Here is an 18,773-nt window from a genome sequence, read left to right on the forward strand (position 1 = left end):
TCATCCGTTTCGAAACGTTAAATTTCATCTTCGAGGACGTCACTTTAATAATAATAAAACGGTGCAAGGAAATGTGAGGTTGTGGCTCTGTCAACAACTTTACAAATTCTACAGTGACGGTATCACCAACATTCTCTCTCGCTGATGGATACGTGTTCGTTGCCATGATGAAAAAGAAATATGAAGATATGAATAATTAAGACGCAGAATGTAAATAACGTTTGTCTGATTTAAAAAATTTTAAGAATTTCCACATACTAAATTCTGAGGCATTACTTTTGAGGTCGTTGCCGTACAATTTAAATACTGATCACACTTATTACAGTAAATTATATTAATAGTAACCAATTTCTGAATCGTGACTCCTTTTTCGAGTAGATAATTCGTCCGCTGCGTAATAAGGAACTGGCGTTTGGGTGTATAACTAGTTATCAGTTGTTGCTAGCGAGTATCGATTCATATTTATTACTACATCCTCAAACTACCGTCTCATGTACAGCGTCGAAGTTACTCATCTAAAGCTCTCTCTGTTTTGCGTCTGTACGAAAGACCAGATTCTGATCGGTGGAAAATTTATATCTGTATCTCAATTTAGTATTGGAGGGCAGAGTGGAGGGTAAAAATCGTAGAGGGAGACCAAGAGATGAATACACTAAGCAGATTCAGAAGGATGTAGGTTGCAGTAGGTACTGGGAGATGAAAAAGCTTGCACAGGATAGAGTAGCATGGAGAGCTGCATCAAACCAGTCTCAGGACTGAAGACCACAACAACAACAACATCTCTGACCGACCTTGTTGTGTGTAGGGTGGCCCTTAAAAAAGCGACTGTTGTCGGCTGTCTTGCTGTATAGGTCAGTCGTGCTCTTGTCAGTTACAATGGAGGGTTTCTACTGAGAAAACACCACGGGTGAGCGGTATTAGTGTGCAGATACATGATCTGGAACTCTTTTCACGTAGAAGTTAATAAAGTAAATAAATGTAGTTTAGTTATTTCCACATTCACTTCATGAGAAGATCAGTCATTCACGGAAGAAAGCATGCTGCGGCAATTGATCTGCTATTCCAAAATTCCTTTACCAGTTCAGGATGTTTTTGTCTTGTATTCGTGTTCCTTTTCACGACAGATTTTGAAGACTGAGTTGTTACTCTAGTCATTCGTGGGATATTTAAAATTCAGTTCCTTAGTGCACGATTAACAAGGTGTGATCTGACTTCAACGAGCACGTTTTCTCTAATAGCTCCGGTCGTTTCTCATTCCATTCTTAACTTTTGTAATTGCTTAACACAAAATACCGAATAATTACTGCATGTTTCCAAGATATAATGTAGATATCCTATTTAGAAGGTGATGACCACTTGTTTTGAAAATCGGTAATCTTGCTGTCCCAGTTTAATGAGTTAAATTTATATTTACTGAATGGATCCTGTGGAGAAGTTAAACGACTTTTCGCATTCAAGGAATTAGCAGAATTGCAACTTGAACTGTCTGATTTACTTAGATAGCTCCTTGTTATATATTAGGAGTGAAACACAGAGCCGTTCACTTCCGCAATTATCTTCAATACTACATCCTTACCATTCGAAAACACTGGTCTCTCTTCCAATTTATTTTATATTTATGACCGCATTTGGAAACTAGTGTATGGTAGTTTTTCGTACTACATTATCTGTGAGTTTAGTATATCTATGTAAATTGACTCTTTTACACGTATAATGCCAAATCAGGTGATGTAGCTAAATACCGAACTGAATAGATATGTAATTTCTGAGATATTTCATTTGTTAACTAACATGTATGAAATCACGTTTCATTTAAGTGGCGGTTCTGATATAGTTCAATACTTGTGTGAGGTACATAATATTGTTTGTTTAAAACAATGTGTTTAATCATATGCAAGTTTGTTCTTAATTTTATGTTTTTCCCGGAAGCAATTTGAGATTCAACAGATGTCACTAAAATATACACATCCTACTTATTGAAGCAAATCAGTCAAATGCACCTTCTCGAGTTGCTACTTTCACGGGGCCGCGATGGAACAATTGTCACATGCTCAAATGCAGACTAGTACACTGGGTGTGAAGGACTAGTTTTTGTCAATGGATGAAAAAGTAGCCAAATCAGCATCGTACTTTATCCAGCAAGAATGCTGTAAGACACGTGACTCTCGATGATGTGCATTGATCCTGGCAGCTGAGGCGTTGCAGCGCCAGGGGCGAAAAATGGTGACCGCCTCCCACCCCCCACCCCACCCCATCCTCATCAATGCCGGAGACGGTTTCTTGCTCCACGACGACTCAGCTTCATTCTGGTCCTGGCAACGGAAATTCACATGTAGCCAACGGCTACCCACACCCCTCGGGGCTTGAAGTTACTGAGAAAAGTATTTGTGCACCACTTATTTTAATCAAGGAAATGAATTCAAAATATCATGTCACCGAAGTTTCTCTTCAAATTTATCGGAGGTGACCCACCTCAGTTGCACCCTAATTAATTTCTGAGATTCAATCATTACTTAATTACGCCATTTCGCAAATATCTACCCACATGATTATACATCTTCCCATGGCCGCTGACCCCTTTGGTTTCAGTTTTTGCAATGAAGCCTAAGATGTTTCACGTACAATTAATCTATGGAACGGTACAACTTTGAAATATACAACGTTATTGATCGTACACGTCTTTATTAAGCTTAAGCGCAATGAAGACATGAGCGCTCATCGTCTTTCTACATGTCAAAGTTGTGCTACATCCGAATGGTCGCGTATCTGTACCATGGATTCATTTTTCCATCAATTAATAGAACTATAGAATGGCCTTTCAAAGAGTAGACACAAAGCGCTTCGAATGGATATCCTGTAACTGAAATATTACTGTTAAGTTTGTACGCTACATCTTCTCATTAGCATCCTCCAATGTTACCAGTAAAATCGGTGGACGCAAAATAGGCAACCCCGTTTCATCTTTCTCATGGCTTCATCCACCACGGTAAAGAAATCCTTTGGAGAGATATTAATAAATTCAGAAATCGATCAAGATAGATTTAAACAGCTAATTCCGTACGAAAATCGAAATTGTTGACATTATACATCACTGTCAATGTCAAGAAAGCAACGGAACTTCGAAGAAGTAATAAGTTAACTAAAATCTGAATAACATAGTCGTGCCCATTGAGACCAGTCGGCACTACTGTGCTACCACTCTCACCTAAGTGCCAAAGTTCCTTCCTCTACCCTCGATCCTAAATCAATAAAATACGCAGACTAGTAGTACCAGCCCGCAGAGCAAAGAAGAGCACATCAGAGTTTGGTATTACTCCAATACGCCTACTAGCGTTCCCGATAGTCTAGTCTCTGCGTGTATAGTCAGTGACAATGCAACTCAGTTCAAAACATTCTTTAATGTTCTACAACAGACGGGAACACATTTCCCAACACAGAGGCCAGCAATGACACAATTTACTGTTTCAACGAATTTTCCAACTTCAAAGATCTTCACAGAACGTCGGAAGCTATTTCACTTTCCTTTTTTAACCTGATATTTATTAATAATACATAGGAATTCCGGGACGTTCAGAGGACAGAAAACGATCAGTATGTCTCAAAACGATTGCAAGTATATTGAAATGCTTTTGTATGTCCAGCATTAAATTTTTACCTAAATTACACTCCAATAAATTCTCCTGGTCTCTCAAAAATGACGTAGGGCGCAATGTACTCTCTTTCCTCTGTCCAAATTCCTTTGTATTTCTGTCGAAATGATTTTTCTGAAAATAACACCCATCAGAGGTATGTGTCTGTAGCGTAAAATGATAACCTGGCAGGATTGCTGATTCACCTTCCATAGGTGCAAAACAAAAGTATTTTGATTGTCACTCTCTGTTTCTGCCCATTCTACAGCAATGTGTCCTACAAGGATGGCTTAACATCACTTGAAGATTCACTCTCTGCTTGATACTAGAAGGCTGTATTGTATTGATGTAAAGCTGCTCTACGTAAAAAGAAAGATAATAAGAGGATTCTCATCAAACCTTTCTTCGCCAGCGATTCTGAATAGATATTTTCCAAAGCTGCAAATATTAGCAATGAGTCTGTGGAAACACAAAAAATTAGTAAACATTATGAGAGTAGTTTTTCCATCTTATGTGATTCTCTGCGAAACTGAACACGATACGGATAGCGTGAGTTTCCAATCAGTGCCATTGTAAATGAATTGGCAATTTGTAAATGAATTTTCGTTAAGTTACACAAAAAAGCTCTCCTTACCGCCTTTCTGCATATAAAATACATCATATTAATAATATGATATCAAGAAACGCGCATGTTCGTTAGTAGTAACTTTAGAAAACCTCGCTCTTGCAAATTAGTTTTTTTGTGCAATATAGTCATACATGTTTGTGTTACATCACTTTTTAATTTCTGAGGCGTAATTGAAACTTCACATTCATGCTTAGCAAAGAAATGTAGGAGTGCATTTGCAGCATGCACAAAATCTTTAGTGTCAAAATCATAGAATCGGTTACTGTTACTACTATTGTGTCTCCAATACGAAGACCAGTTTGACGCAGCTCTCCGCACTACTCTATCCTCTGCAAGCGTCTCCAACTCTGCATAGTTACTGCAACCCATGCCAATTTGAACCTTCTGTAATAAAGCCTTGAACTACCTCTATCATTTCGCCCCACACACTTTCTTCCATTTCCAAATTAATAACAGCTCAAGAAGTGTCCTAACAACATATTCCCCCTTTTAGACCGGATGTGCATAAACTCTTCCTTTTCGAAATCGATTCAGTCCCCCTCATTACTCATTCCATCTGTCCATCCAATTTACAGCCTTCTTTCGTTGCATCACGTTTCAAAAACTTCTGTTCACTACTTATCTGAACTGCTTACGTGCACGTTTCACATTTGTCAAGGTTACACCCCAAACACATTTATATTCTATGTTAGCCAGTTTTCCTTTTTCAGGAATGATTTTCTTGCTATTCCCTGTCCTCATGTTTATCCCCTGTACTTAAGTGAACATCAGTTATTTTGCAGCACAAATAGCAGAGATATTTTTTGTGTCTCATTTGATAAGGTAAATCCGTGAGCACCGCTTGACTTGATTGAGCTTCATACAATTACCCTTATTTTACTTTTGTTGATATTAACTTTATAACCACTTTTCAAGACGGTACCCATTCCCTTCAACTGTTCTTGCTAATCGTTTTTCATCTCTGACTGAATAACAATGACACTGTAAAACAGCGAAATTTCTTTTCACTGACTTTTAATTATGTTTACAAAATTCTCCTTGGTTTTCTTCAATGCTTGCTCAATGCAAAGACTGAATAACATCGGGACGTTTCATTTAACATTGTCACGTGGTTTCTCTAAATGTACATACTCTATGCATTTGCATCTACCATTCTTCTAAGATGAGCCGTACTTCCAACAAGGCCTCGTATGTACCCCATTTCTCCGGAATTTAAAATGACTTTCTTCGGGGTCGACTACTACCGGTTTATCCGCATTATATAAGTAATTGTCAGAATTTTGCAACCATGATTTGTTAAAGAGACAATTAAACTGATACCTGTCACCACCTCTCTTCTTTTAACAGGAATTATTATTTTCTCCTCGATGTATAATGGTATTTGATCTACGTTATATATCTTACACAAAGGATCAAAACGTTTTGTCATAGCTGGGTCTTCCTAGTACCTAAACGGGGAACTCTGACGTAAGGAACTTTCGGAAATGAATCTTGATATTTAGAGGCAAACAGCTTACATTTTAAGGCATCGACGTGCAAGCCTCCGAAATGGCGACAGATACGAAGATAATTCACCAAGGAACTGGTTAACAGCATTGTTGGCCGTAAGGATATTAAAAAAATTGTGTGCACAAATTTTGGTTCATGGACTTGCTACATTACCCTCAAGACTCTTCAGTTGTGATTGCGCACCCGCACAGTCGCAACAGATGGCTCCAGGCCATCTATACAAGGACTACAGTGGGTCTGCATTTTTGGTGGCCCATTAGTACCACAATTTCTACAAGGACTACAGTGGGTGTGCACCTTTGGTGGCCCATTAGTACCATAGCCTCTATAAGGAATGCTGTGGGTCTGCTCTGTGGTGAACTACCAATTCCATCAATATTCTTCAAGACTCCGACTGACTCTACTGTCGGTCTGCTCTGTTGTGGCCCATTAACAATTTTCATGTCTTCACGTCAAGAGTCAACACTGTGTTTCCGTTGGGAGGACAACACCACGTCTTAAAGACTGCATAGTGGTCCAATACTTACGAGTGTAGTTTATTTTACTGCTCTCCCTTTGTGCATAGAACTGTCATAGACCTCTTCTGATGAATGATTACGATTGTCTTTAGGGACGGCGAGGAGAATTTTTGCTTTTTTGACAAAAAGTATATTACTGATTGTGTGCATCTTATCTATTTGATATTGTTAAAATAAAAATTTTAACAACTTTGTCTTGGCCACTGCCCAAATCACCTCGCGATATTATTTGGGGGAGCAGGGCTTCTATGCAAGTAGCCTGTTCATATGTTTGGTTGTTGGCAGCGCTGCAGACTGCGTTAATATCATTGACAGCGCTATGTGCCCTCGCAAAGAGACTCTGTGGCTGGAAGGACTCACAGTGAGAAGTTAACTATTAGCAGTGTTAGTACGAGCCGACGATTTGGACTTTGGTGCATCATGGAAATTTAGCGTTGGTGAGATATGGATTGTAAAATGATGATTGGTTTATCTGCTAATGCTTGGATAATGGAATTATTGACGATTATATAATGTTTGGAACTGGATGTCACATGATTAAGGTAAAATCTGCTAAATACTTTGTTTACCCTGCAACAAAATATTTACTTTCCTAACAACATGCCTATTAGTAGTTAGAGCCAACAGTAACTAAAATCTTTATATTTAGCTGGATGTTGTTGCTCGCTGTATTTGCTATTGTTCGTGTAATGAAGATTTTGTGTGAAGTGACTTACGAAATTTATAGATTAATGTAGGATTTCTTCTAATTCAGGGCCATTCTTTTGTGTTAATTATTTCCAGCCATTGCGTTGTGTTTGTATATTGTGGGTAATAAATAAAATGAAGTCTGAGTTGTATTTGCAAGGGAAAATTTTGTAGGTCCGTGCTGAAATGATATAACTGCAAAGAGACTGTAATTTCAGTTGCACTCAGCTGTTTAAATGATAATCATGCCGTGTGAAAAGCGCAAAACTAGGCTGCAAAGCAAACTGAGAACAGACAGTGGCGTAGAGCTTAGGATGTTGGAACCACCTTGTAACGAAGTGTCAGATATTAAAGACAATAATTTGATAGTTGTTCATAGTGAGATGGATCAGATAGTAAATAATGGTGTAGAAAGTGGAACAATCAGTGAACTAGGAACTATTGTCAATCGATCGGTCGGTAAATGTTTGCCTCAGGAATCCGAAATAACAGAACAATATCTTGCAAATACCGTAGATTCAGGTACTGTGTCATGACATTTTCCCTCAATTAAGTCAAGACACACTTTCTGCTTTTCGAAATATGAGTGTTGCGGTGGGAATGCACTGCCGAAAAACACAGAGGTTCATGTTCCAGTCACTAATTGTTACTGCAATTAATTTAAAATATGGAATAAAATCAGAAACAAACACAGCTACAATTTCAAAAGTCATACATAATTGACGAAATTAAACATTCGAACAAAAACGTGAAGATTTAACAGCTGAGTTAGTTAAAATCGAATCAAAATATCAAAATATTTGTGAAGATGTAAAAACACAATGTGTGAGCTTTTTCAGCATGCTTTTTCGCGACATGAAAACGCATTACAGAATCATGAGGCTGACATAAGAGAACTGTAGATCACTGTTCCCGAAAATCACGACACCTTGCAGGCTAAAACTGACTCAGTTGCTTCAGCCGGTACGGTCACGCAACTTGTAAAAAAACAGGAAAACTTACAGAACACAATAGATGCGATTACGATACAAATGGACACTCTAAAACTTGGCTCAGAAAAACACACGGAGGAAATCCGCACATTATCGTAAAAAGCATCCGAAATGTAGGATAAGTTAACAAATTTATCTACAAAGGGAGATAATGATTTTCATGACACTAGACCGGTAGCGTTTACTGACAGAGTGAAGTACGAACACATTATAAAATTAAAACAGTCAGAAGCAAATCAATACGCAACACAAAAGAGAAATGTGGGAAGTACAAGATCAGTTGCCACAGGGGATACAATAACTACATATTTGACAGAATACTTGTGCTACGACACAGGAAGTGGGATTTAGAAATACGGAAACGTCACAAAGTAATAAAGTTACAAAGTAATGTTGCTGTTGTGGGCTTCAGTCCGAGACTGGTTTGAAGCAGCTGTCCATGCTACTCTATCCTATGCAAGCTTCTTCATTTACCAGTACCTACTGCAACCTACATCCTTCTGAATCTGCTTAGTGTGTTGGTCTCCCTCTACAATTTTTACCCTCCAAACCGCCCTCCAGTACTAAATTGGTGATCCCTTGTTGCCTCAGAATATGCCCTACCAACCGATTCCTTTTTCTAGTCAAGTTGTGCCACAAATTTCTCTTGTCTCCAATTCTATTCAATACCTCCTCATTAGTTATGTGATCTATCTATGTAATTTTCAACATTCTCCTGCAGCACCACATTTCGAAAGCTTCTATTATCTTCTTGTCCAAACAATTTATTGTCCACTTTCCACTTCCATACATGGCTACACTCCATACAAACACTTTCGCAAACGACTTCCTGACACTTAAATCTATACTAGACGTTAACAAATTTCTATTCTTCACAAACGCTTTCCTTGCCATTGCCAGTCTACATTTTATATCCTCTCTACTTCGATCATCAGTTATTTTGCTCCCCAAATAGCAAAACTCATTTATTACTTTCAGCCTCTCATTTCCTAATCTAATTCCCTCAGCATCACCCGACTTCATTCGACTACATTCCATTATCCTCGTTTTTCTTTTGTTGATGTTTTTCTTATATCCTCCTTTCAAGACACTGTATGTTCAGCTGCTTTTCCAGGCCCACTGCTGTCTCTGACAGAATTACAGTGTCATTGGCGAACCACAAAGTTTATATTTCTTCTCCATGAATTTTAATACCTACTCCGAATTTTTCTTCCGTTTCCTTTACTGCTTGCTAAATTTACAGATTGAATAACATCGGGCATAGGCTACAACCCTGTCTTACTCCCTTCCCAACCACAGCTTCCCCTTCATGCCCCTCGACTCTTATAACTGTCACCTGGTCTCTGTGCAAATTGTAAATAGCCTTTCGCTCCCTGTATTTTACCCCTGCCACCTTTAGAATTTGAAAGAGAGTATTCCATTCAACATTGTCAAAAGCTTTCTCTGAGTCTACAAATGCTAGAAACGTAGGTTTGCCTCTCCTTAATGTATTTTCTAAGATAAGTCGTAGGGTCAGTATGTTCCCATGTGTTCCGACATTTCTAAGGAATCCAAACTGATCTTCCCCGAGGTCGGCTTCTCCCAGTTTTTCCATTCATCTGTAAAGAATTCATGCTAGTGTTTTGCAGCCGTGGCTTATTAAACTGATACTTAAGTAAATTTCACAACTGTCAACACCTGCTTTCTTTGGGATTGGAATTATTATTTTCTTCTTGAAGTCAGAAGGTGTTTCTCCTGTCTCATACATCTCGCTCACTAGATGGTAGCGTTTTTTTTAGTCCTGGCTCTCCCAAGGCTGTCTGTAGTTCTAATAGAATATTGTATACTCCTGGCGCCTTGTTTCGACTTAGGTTTTTCAGTGCTCTGTCAAACTATTCAAGCAATATCGATCTGTTATTTCATCTTCATCTACATTCTCTTCCATTCATATAATATTGCCCTCAAGAACATCGCCCTCGTATAGACCCTCTATACAGGGTGTTACAAAAAGGTACGGCCAAACTTTTAGGAAGCATTCCTCACACAGAAAGAAAGAAAATGTGTTATGTGGACATGTGTCCGGAAACGCTTACTTTCCATGTTAGAGCTCATTTTATTTCTTCTCTTCAAATCAGATTAATCATGGAATGGAAACATACAGCAACAGAACGTACCAGCGTGACTTGAAACACTTGGTTAGAGGAAATGTTCAAAATGTCCTCCGTTAGCGAGGATGCATGCATCCACCCTCCGTCGCATGGAATCCCAGATGGGCTGATGCAGCCCTGGAGAATGGCGTATTGTATCACAGCCGTCCACAATACGAGCACGAAGAGTCTCTGCATTTGGTACCGGGGTTGCGTAGACGAGAGCTTTCAAATGCCCCCATAAATGAAAGTCAAGAGGGTTGAGGTCAGGAGAGCGTGGAAGCCATGGAATTGGTCCGCCTCTACCAATCCATCGGTCACCGAATATGTTGTTGAGAAGCATACGAATACTTCGACTGAAATGTGCAGGAGCACCATCGTGCATGAACCACATGTTGTGTCGTACTTGTAAAGGCACATGTAGGCACATGTTCTAGCAGCACAGGTAGAGTATCCCGTATTAAATGATGATAACGTGCTCCATTGAGCGTAGGTGGAAGAAACTAAAATGGGCTCTAACATGGAAATTAAGCGCTTACGGTCACATGTCCACATAACATCTTTTTTTTTTTGTGTGTGTGTGTGTGAGGAATGATTCCTGAAAGTTTGGCCGTACCTTTTTGTATCACCCTGTATACCCCCTCCACCTTTCTATTTTACCTTCTTTGCTTATTACTGGATTTCTATCTGAGCTCTTGATATTCATGCAAGTTTTTCTCTTTCCTCCAAAGGTCTCTCCAATTTTCCTGTAGGCAGTATCTATCTTACCCCTAGTGATCTGCGCCTCTACATCCTTATATTTGTCCTCTAGCCATCCTTGCTTAGTTATTTTGCACATCCTGTCGATCTCATTTTTGAGACGTTTGTATTCTTTTTTGCCTGCTTCATTTACTGCCTTTCTGTGTTTTCTCCTTTCATCAATTAAATTCAATATCTCTTCTGCTACCCAAGGATTTCTACTAGTCCTCGTCTTTTTACCTACTTCATCCTCTGCTTCTTTCACTATTTCGTCTCTCAAAGCTACCCGTTCTTCTTCTACTGTATTTCTTTCCCCCACTTTTGTCAATCGTTCCCTAATGCTCCCCCTGAAACTCTATACAGCCTCTAGTTCTTTCAGCTTATCCAGGTCCCATCTCCTCAATATACCACCTTTTTGCAGTTTCTTCAGTTTTAATCTACAGTTCATAACCAATAGATTGTGGTCAGAGTCCACAGCTGCCCCTGGAAATGTCTTAGAATTTAAAACCTGGTTCCTGAATCTCTGTCTTACCATTATATAATGTGATACCTTCTAGTATCTCCAGGCTTCTTCCATGTATACGACCTTCCTTCATGATTCTTGAACGAAGTGTTAGCCATGATTAATCTATGCTCTGTGCAAATTTCTACAAGGCGGCTTCCTCTTTCATTCCTTACTCCCATTCCATATTCACCCAATACGTTTCCCTCCCTTCCTTTTCCTACTGTAGAGTTCCAGTCATCCATGACCATTAAATTTTCGTCACCCTTCACGATCTGAATAATTTCTTTTATTTCATCATACATTTCATCAATCTCTTCGTCATCTGCGGAGCTAGTTGGCATATAAACTTGTACTACCTTGGTAGGCGTGGGCTTCGTATCTATCTTGGCCACAATAATGCGTTCACTATGCTGTTTGTAGTAGCTTACCCGCATTCCTACTGTTTAATCATTATTAAACCTACTCCTGCATTACCACTACTTGATCCTGTTTTTATGGCCCTGTATTCACCTGACCAGATGTCTTGTTCCTCCTGCCACCGAACTGCACTAATTCTCACTGTATCTAACTTTAACCTATCCATTTCACTTTTTAAATTTTCTAACCTACCTGCCCGATTAAGGTATCTGACATTACACGTGCCTATCAGTAGAACACCAGTTTTCTTCTTCCTGATAACAACGTCCTCCTGAGTTGTCCCCGCCCGTAGGTCCGATTGGTGGACTATTTTACTTCCGGATTACTTTACCCAAGAGGACGCGATCATGATTAATCCATACCGTAAAGCTGCATGCCCTCGGGAAAAATTACGGCCGTACTTTCCCCTTGCTTTCAGCCGTTCGCAGTACCAGCACAGCAAGACCGTTTTGGTTAGTGTTACAAGACCAGATCAGTCAATCATACGGACTGTGGCCTCTGCAACTATTGAAAAGGCTGCCGCCCCTCTTTAGGAACCACAAAGTAATAATAAAGCACTCCGTCTTCAGGCCACGAGTGGCCTACCGGGGCCACCCGGCCGCCGTGTCATCCTCAGTGGAGGATGCGGATAGGAGGGGCGTGGGGTCAGCACACCGCTCTCCCGGCCGTTATGATGGTATTCTTGTTCGAAGCCGCTAGTATTCAGTCGAGTAGCTCCTCAAGTGGCATCACGAGGCTGAGTGCACCCCGAAAAATGGCAACAGCGCATGGCGGCATGGATGGTCACCCATCCAAGTGCCGACCACGCCCGACAGCGCTTAACATCGGTGATCTCACTGGAACCGGTGTAGCCACTGCGGCGTGGCTGTGGTCTACCACAAAGAAATAACACATGGAATTTCGGAGACTTTGGAAGGAATCGGCAGGATTAAAATAGCTTTGAAATGGAACCGCCGACACGACGTAACAATGATCGATTTGCAATTCGCCGCTAGGATGATTTTGCTCTTCATCACAATGCGTAAATTTAAAACATTCAAGAGTTCTGGTATTGACATACATCCACAAGATGGCTTCATAAATTTTTCTCATTGTTTACGTCCTAATTTGTCATTAGAGCACAGATTAGAATTTATGTCTGGTTATTTAGAAAATGAACCATCTGTAAGAATGCGACTGTCAGAGTGAAGGGGATTTCTAGCATGTCTTCCTTTCTACATGCTGGTCTCAGGTTACTCAAGATCGAGTGACCAGGCAAGTGCTGTCAAGTAAGATTTCTCCCTGTATGAGAATATAGGTAAACGATGTACAAAAGCAGGTTGTAGACATGTGGTTCACGACATATGCAAGTTTGGATATGACCATGAGTTGTATTCTGGTAGCCAAATGGTAAGATGACCGCCCACAATAAGCGGGAGATCTATGTTCGAGATGCTGTCTGGAACAAATTTTCACTGTCATTCCATTATACGAGGTGTGATTAGAAAGTTCTAAGAACGGATCCGTTGCTGCTTACTGGTTTGGTGAGCAAGTTCACGGTAGGTTGGGAGTGAGTCATTGTTTTGTCCTTGAATGCCCGCTGACAGGAAACTGCGTTTCTTTTATTCAGTTCGTTGTAGCAACTGGTTGAGGGCGTGCTTGTTAGGGCTTGCTGTCGGATTCTGTCAGCGTGAGAATGGACGTAAAAACGGTGCAATGAGTTTGTGTGAAGTTTGGTTTTAAAACTGGGAAATCAGCTTCTGAGACTTATGAACAATTAAAAACGGCTGTTGGAGATAATTGTAGGCGGCAGTGAAATGCTTTGGCTGGTTCAACAGATTTAAATACGGCCACGAATCAGTTGAAGGTGAACCACGGCCCGGCCGTCCTTCCACCTCAAAAACGAATGAAAATGTTGTCAAAGTTCGCGACTTATTACGCTCTGATCGTAGACGTACTATTAGGGAGATGGCTGATGATTTTACGTTTCTACGCAAATTGTCAATTTTAATTGAATATCCGAACAGGTGTCGAGTGTCCGCAAAATTCATTTCAAAAGTGTTGTCAGGTGACCAGAGACAATTCTGACTTGAATTGTGTTAAGAAATGATTAATTGTACTAAAAATTACCCAGATTTGTTAAATAGGGCAATTACAGGTGCCGAATCGTGGGTATATGGATATGATCCTGAAACCGAAGTGCAGTCTTCGCAGTGGAAGACTCCAGGTCCACTACGACCAAAAAAAGCACGGCAAAGTTGGTCGAAGGTGAAGACAGTGTTGGTGATTTTTTCGATTCTACCGGTAGTGTGCATCATGAATTTACCCCTAGGGGACAGACATACTACCTATGTGTCCTTGAGCGTTTGCCCGAAAAGATGAAGAAGAAGAAGAAGAGGCTTGCATTGTGGAAAGACCGGAGTAGGGTGTTACACCATGACAATACTCAGACTCTTCGTGCCTTCTCCATAGTTGAATTATTTATCAAATTCCTCTGCTTCAACAACCACCATATTCCCCTGATTTGGCCCCTGGGGACTTCGACCTGTTTCCTAAACTGAAATTTTCACTGAAAGGGAAGCCTTTGGACTCGACTGAAGACACTCAGGTAAATACGGAGACTGTCATTAACACAACTCAGAAAAAAATGTCCATCTTTGTTTTTCCAAAAGTGGAAACACAGTTTGAGTCGGTGTGTTCAGTCAGAAGGAGACTATTTTGAAGGAGATGCATCACAGTAGCATGTAAGTACCACCATTGTACAATTACAAACCCATTATTACAACTTTCGGATTACACCTAGTACAGCTAATGGCTGTCCCTATTCGCAACTGCGAATACATTTCATGCATCGAATGAGTGTCTGCACGTTCTAACGTCACGGTTACACCTATCTGCGGGCTGCTGGCATGTAGAGCACAGCATATCATGGTTTTGACATGAACTGTGGATTAACGGTAATGTGGAGAATAAGTAAATGGAAACATTTGTAATGGCATACTATGGAAAAATGTTTCAAATAAAGTGGAGAGATGAAGTGCAAGGTATCTGATGTGCAGTTCGGATGCAGACACAACTGTTTCTGACCACCTACGTACATTTGGGTAGATATCTCCTTCACTTACTATAGTTTCATATAGTTCCGATAGGTGGAGGCGCTGTATGTAGCCTTCAAGATGGCGTCCGAAACGCAGGTGCGTTCCCAGCAGAGAGCTACTTTCTTGCGAAAAGCCAGATCATGTTAGATATTCGTAGGAGCTTGCAGAGTGTCTATGGAGACCTGGTGGTGAACAAAAGCACGGTGAGTCGTTGGAAAAGCGTAGCTGTTATCATCGGAACGTCGTCGTGCTAACCCATCCGATCTCTTGCGTGCATTCAGTTACACGGCTGATGGTCGTCCATATTCACAACTACGAATACGTTTCATGTATTTCATAACGACTGAAGTCGCCGCAATGCCCCCTACCTTCGTTTGCACCGTAATTGGGAATAACACAGGCGCCGCTCCATCGTATTTATCCCCCTACATTTGGCAACGACATTTAAGTAAAATATTTTCCCCGTTCTGGAATATCCATAATGAATGTACGAGTTCAGGCAGTAGACAGGTGGTTGACGGCTTATCGAAATTTGGGTCTGATTTTCAGTCGTACATGACTAGCGAAATGGTGAGGCGACCGCTAGCGATAAGCGGTAAATCCGAGTACGAGTCCCGGTCCTGCTCAGATTTTCATTGCTATCATTCTGTTATACAGCTGATGCTTATCCATATTGGCAACGGTGAATACATTTCATGTGTTTCACAATGGTTACAGTGGCTACACCGGCAGCGTATGTCGGAATAACACAGGTAAAGCAATATCATATCGTACTCCCAATCGAGGTGATCGACGGATCGGAATCAAATACCTCGGCGCACAACAGGTCGTCTCTGTTGGTAGTGCTGACAGACTGGCTCTGCAGACGGGGTACTTAAAGTCTGTACCCAGATCTCACTCCTTCTGGGTTCCATCTGTTCGGCCCAATCAAGGATGCACTCCACAGTAAGCAGTACGTCATGATGTGGAGGTTATTGTTGGAGCAAGCCGTCGACTCTGACTTCGACCAGTGGAGTGGCACCACGTACATATGGAAGCTCCTGCAGTAAGGCAGAATAAGGCAGTCGGATTGAACGGACATAATGTTTATGAATACGGTTTTGTAGCTAACGAGTGGGGAATACTAAGCTATGTTGGGATCCTAAATAAAACAAAACCTGCTTTCTGAAAAGCTTGGAAAATAAGCTGCGTTGCTTATTGAATGCCCCTCTTAGAGAGATCGAAAGTAGTCATACTGTTAGGTGCTGTAGTGCTGTGCAGCTGGTAATATAAAACTTTTTGTATAGTGAACATTAACAAAAGCGACAATTTTCAGGGACGCCTTCCTGACAGGAAATGGAAGAAAAAGGTAATATGAACGTACATCCGGAAATGCATCGTTGCCACGATGGAAGACGTTGACGAATCTGTTCCTCTGAACACGTGCCATATTTGCCTTGCGTGTTACAGCTGTTAGGAATAGTAGCTGTTGTCATCAGGATAATGTAATTGTACTTTATATATGAAGATGGTATCTGTTCTTTCGAGCATGTCCGAAAGATAAGATAACATCTTCATATATATGTAATTAAGTCTCAGCGACCATTTGACCATATTCTTCTCTGCGAATACAGAAACAGTGACCGAGCTCTTACGGAAATCGGCAGTAAAGCCGCGAGTAATGAGCATAATGGGCAGAGGCACTATGAATATAGTGTGGGACAATAAGTTGCGTATGTGGGTCTCATGGAAGGTTTGCCAGAGATAAGTCCCTGCAGTCGCATTGTTCCTCTGTGTTCTCGGTGGCTCAGATGGACAGAGCGTCTGCTACGTAAGCAGGAGATCCCGGGTTCGAGTCACGGCCGGGGAACATATTTTCAACTGTTAGCAGCTAGGGATCATCATTTCATTGTAATTGTACTTTCGCTTACACCATGGTTGACAGGACAGTTGTCTAGAGTTTCTACTAGTAAATAATAGATTTCAGCTCTCAGTCGTCCTTTTTAAATTTTATTGACAGACCTAGATTTCAGCTAGAAACTAGATATTCTCAATGCACTATCATTTTTTTAACAATGCATGTAATGCCTGTTGGTAGGGCTTCATCCACAGTTCATTGAGGCAGATTATTACTGCTCAGAGCCTGTGAACAGGTATCTCGAAAACGGCGAACCTAATCAGTTGTTTACGTGCTATGGTCGTCAGCATCCACAGAAAGAGGTAGGATAGTGGAACTACCACTAGGCGCTAAATGGTTGCACGTCAACGAATGTAGATGGTGATCTGTGGCATCTCTGCCGAAAGACGACAATGCTGGTGCACACAAGTGTTTCGGTTCACACCGTTCATCGTACATTGTTGATCATGGAGCTTCGTAGCACGTCTCCCCTACGTGATCCCATTTTGACCCAACGACATTTTCAATTACGGTTACAGTGGACACGAGACGATCGTTATTTGATCGCTAATCAATTAGAACGTTTCGACTCTACGATTGAATCACACTTTTTCTACGGTAGGTGGCTCGTCATCGTCACAAACGCCGTCATTGAAGTGAACAGCGGCTCGAAACTTGCATCGCGCCGCGGACGCAGGCTGATGGGAGCAGTGTTCTGCATCTACATTTATACTCCGTAAGCCACCCAACGGTGTGTTGCGCAGGGCACTTTAGGTGCCACTGTCATAACCTCCCCTTTGTGTTATGCAGTGGGACATTCTCCCGCCGTTGCATGAGACCTACGGTAGCGATCGAAGACACGCTGTGTGACGGTACAAACCCCCGTTACTAGATGAATAATTCTAGTATGCAAGGATTGCTTTGTGGAGAGCGAGCGCGCTATAAGATGCGCGATTCGCGGAAGCGCGTGGAGCACCCGTGCTAGATTTGCGACGGTCGGTGGGTTGGTCTCTGCCGCCGGGCGCCCACGTGGGCCACTCTTTGATGCATTGTTTGATTTTTAAGCGCATTACGCGAAAACTATGTAACTTACGGTGAAGAGCGATGCGGCAGTGGATTGTGATCAGCAATATGCACATTCTGAAAGTTCGATCTTAATTTCAAGTCACGAGACACAAAAGTTACAGTACTCTCAAAACCGTTTAAAATCACGAATACTGAAAGATTAATAAAAATAGTAAATAACAACTTATAAGGATAAGCGAGCTCTCATTAAAATCGTTTCGTCATAACGGGTCGAGTGCCGCAGTCATATGATAAGATTCATAAATAATTAAGCCCGTAAAGAGCAATAAACAAAGTTTGACGGAAAATTGTATACAAAATTCAATAGAAAATTCGTGACGTAAAGAAGGCACTATATAATATTTTTGGTGGCATCACACGTTCAAAAATGGTTCAAATGGCTCTGAGCACTAAGGGACTTAACTTCGGAGGTCATCAGTCCCCTAGAACTTAGAACTACGTAAAGCTATCTAACCTAAGGACATCACACACACCCATGCGCGAAGCAGGATTCGAACCTGCGACCGTAGCAGTGGCGCGGTTCCAGACTGTAGCGCCTGGAACCGCTCGCCCACCACGGCCTGCGCATCACACGTATTTTAAACTAGTTACGTTATACTATTCACTTAACTTGCAATATTTTTCATTGTTTGGAAATTATTATTAACTTTTATCGCCCATTATTAATTACTTAATATAGATATGAAGATTTTAAGCAGCAAAATTTGTAGATCGCTATAGATTTCGTATAAAGACGGTGCTATATGCAGTTCTGTGTTAAAACTTGGCAGTACAGATGTAAACAAACAAATTTGCTCTAAGTGGCGAAACTTTGCAAAAACTAAAATTTGATTTACGGGCGATATGATTATCCTAGAAATTAATGTAACATGGTAAATAAGATGTACTTTTTAGTGCGGTTCCGATGGTGTACTTATCTCAGTCGAGGGATGTACGTATCAAAATTTGTAACCTTAACTGGTGAAACTTCCTGGCAGATTAAAAC

General features: G+C 40.9%; 1 protein-coding gene and 1 non-coding gene across 2 annotated transcripts in view; one reads left to right on the top strand and one right to left on the bottom strand.

Moving 5' to 3' along the window:
• Positions 1–18,773, bottom strand: part of LOC126457933 (zwei Ig domain protein zig-8-like) — a 173,781-nt gene that overhangs the window by 102,468 nt on the left and 52,540 nt on the right. The window lies entirely within an intron of this gene.
• On the top strand, positions 16,602–16,675 carry Trnat-cgu (transfer RNA threonine (anticodon CGU)). Its single transcript has one exon. It is a non-coding gene; the product is annotated as a tRNA-Thr (tRNA).

This window comes from Schistocerca serialis, chromosome 1 (genome assembly GCF_023864345.2).
Source record: "Schistocerca serialis cubense isolate TAMUIC-IGC-003099 chromosome 1, iqSchSeri2.2, whole genome shotgun sequence".
Lineage (NCBI taxonomy): Eukaryota > Metazoa > Arthropoda > Insecta > Orthoptera > Acrididae > Schistocerca > Schistocerca serialis.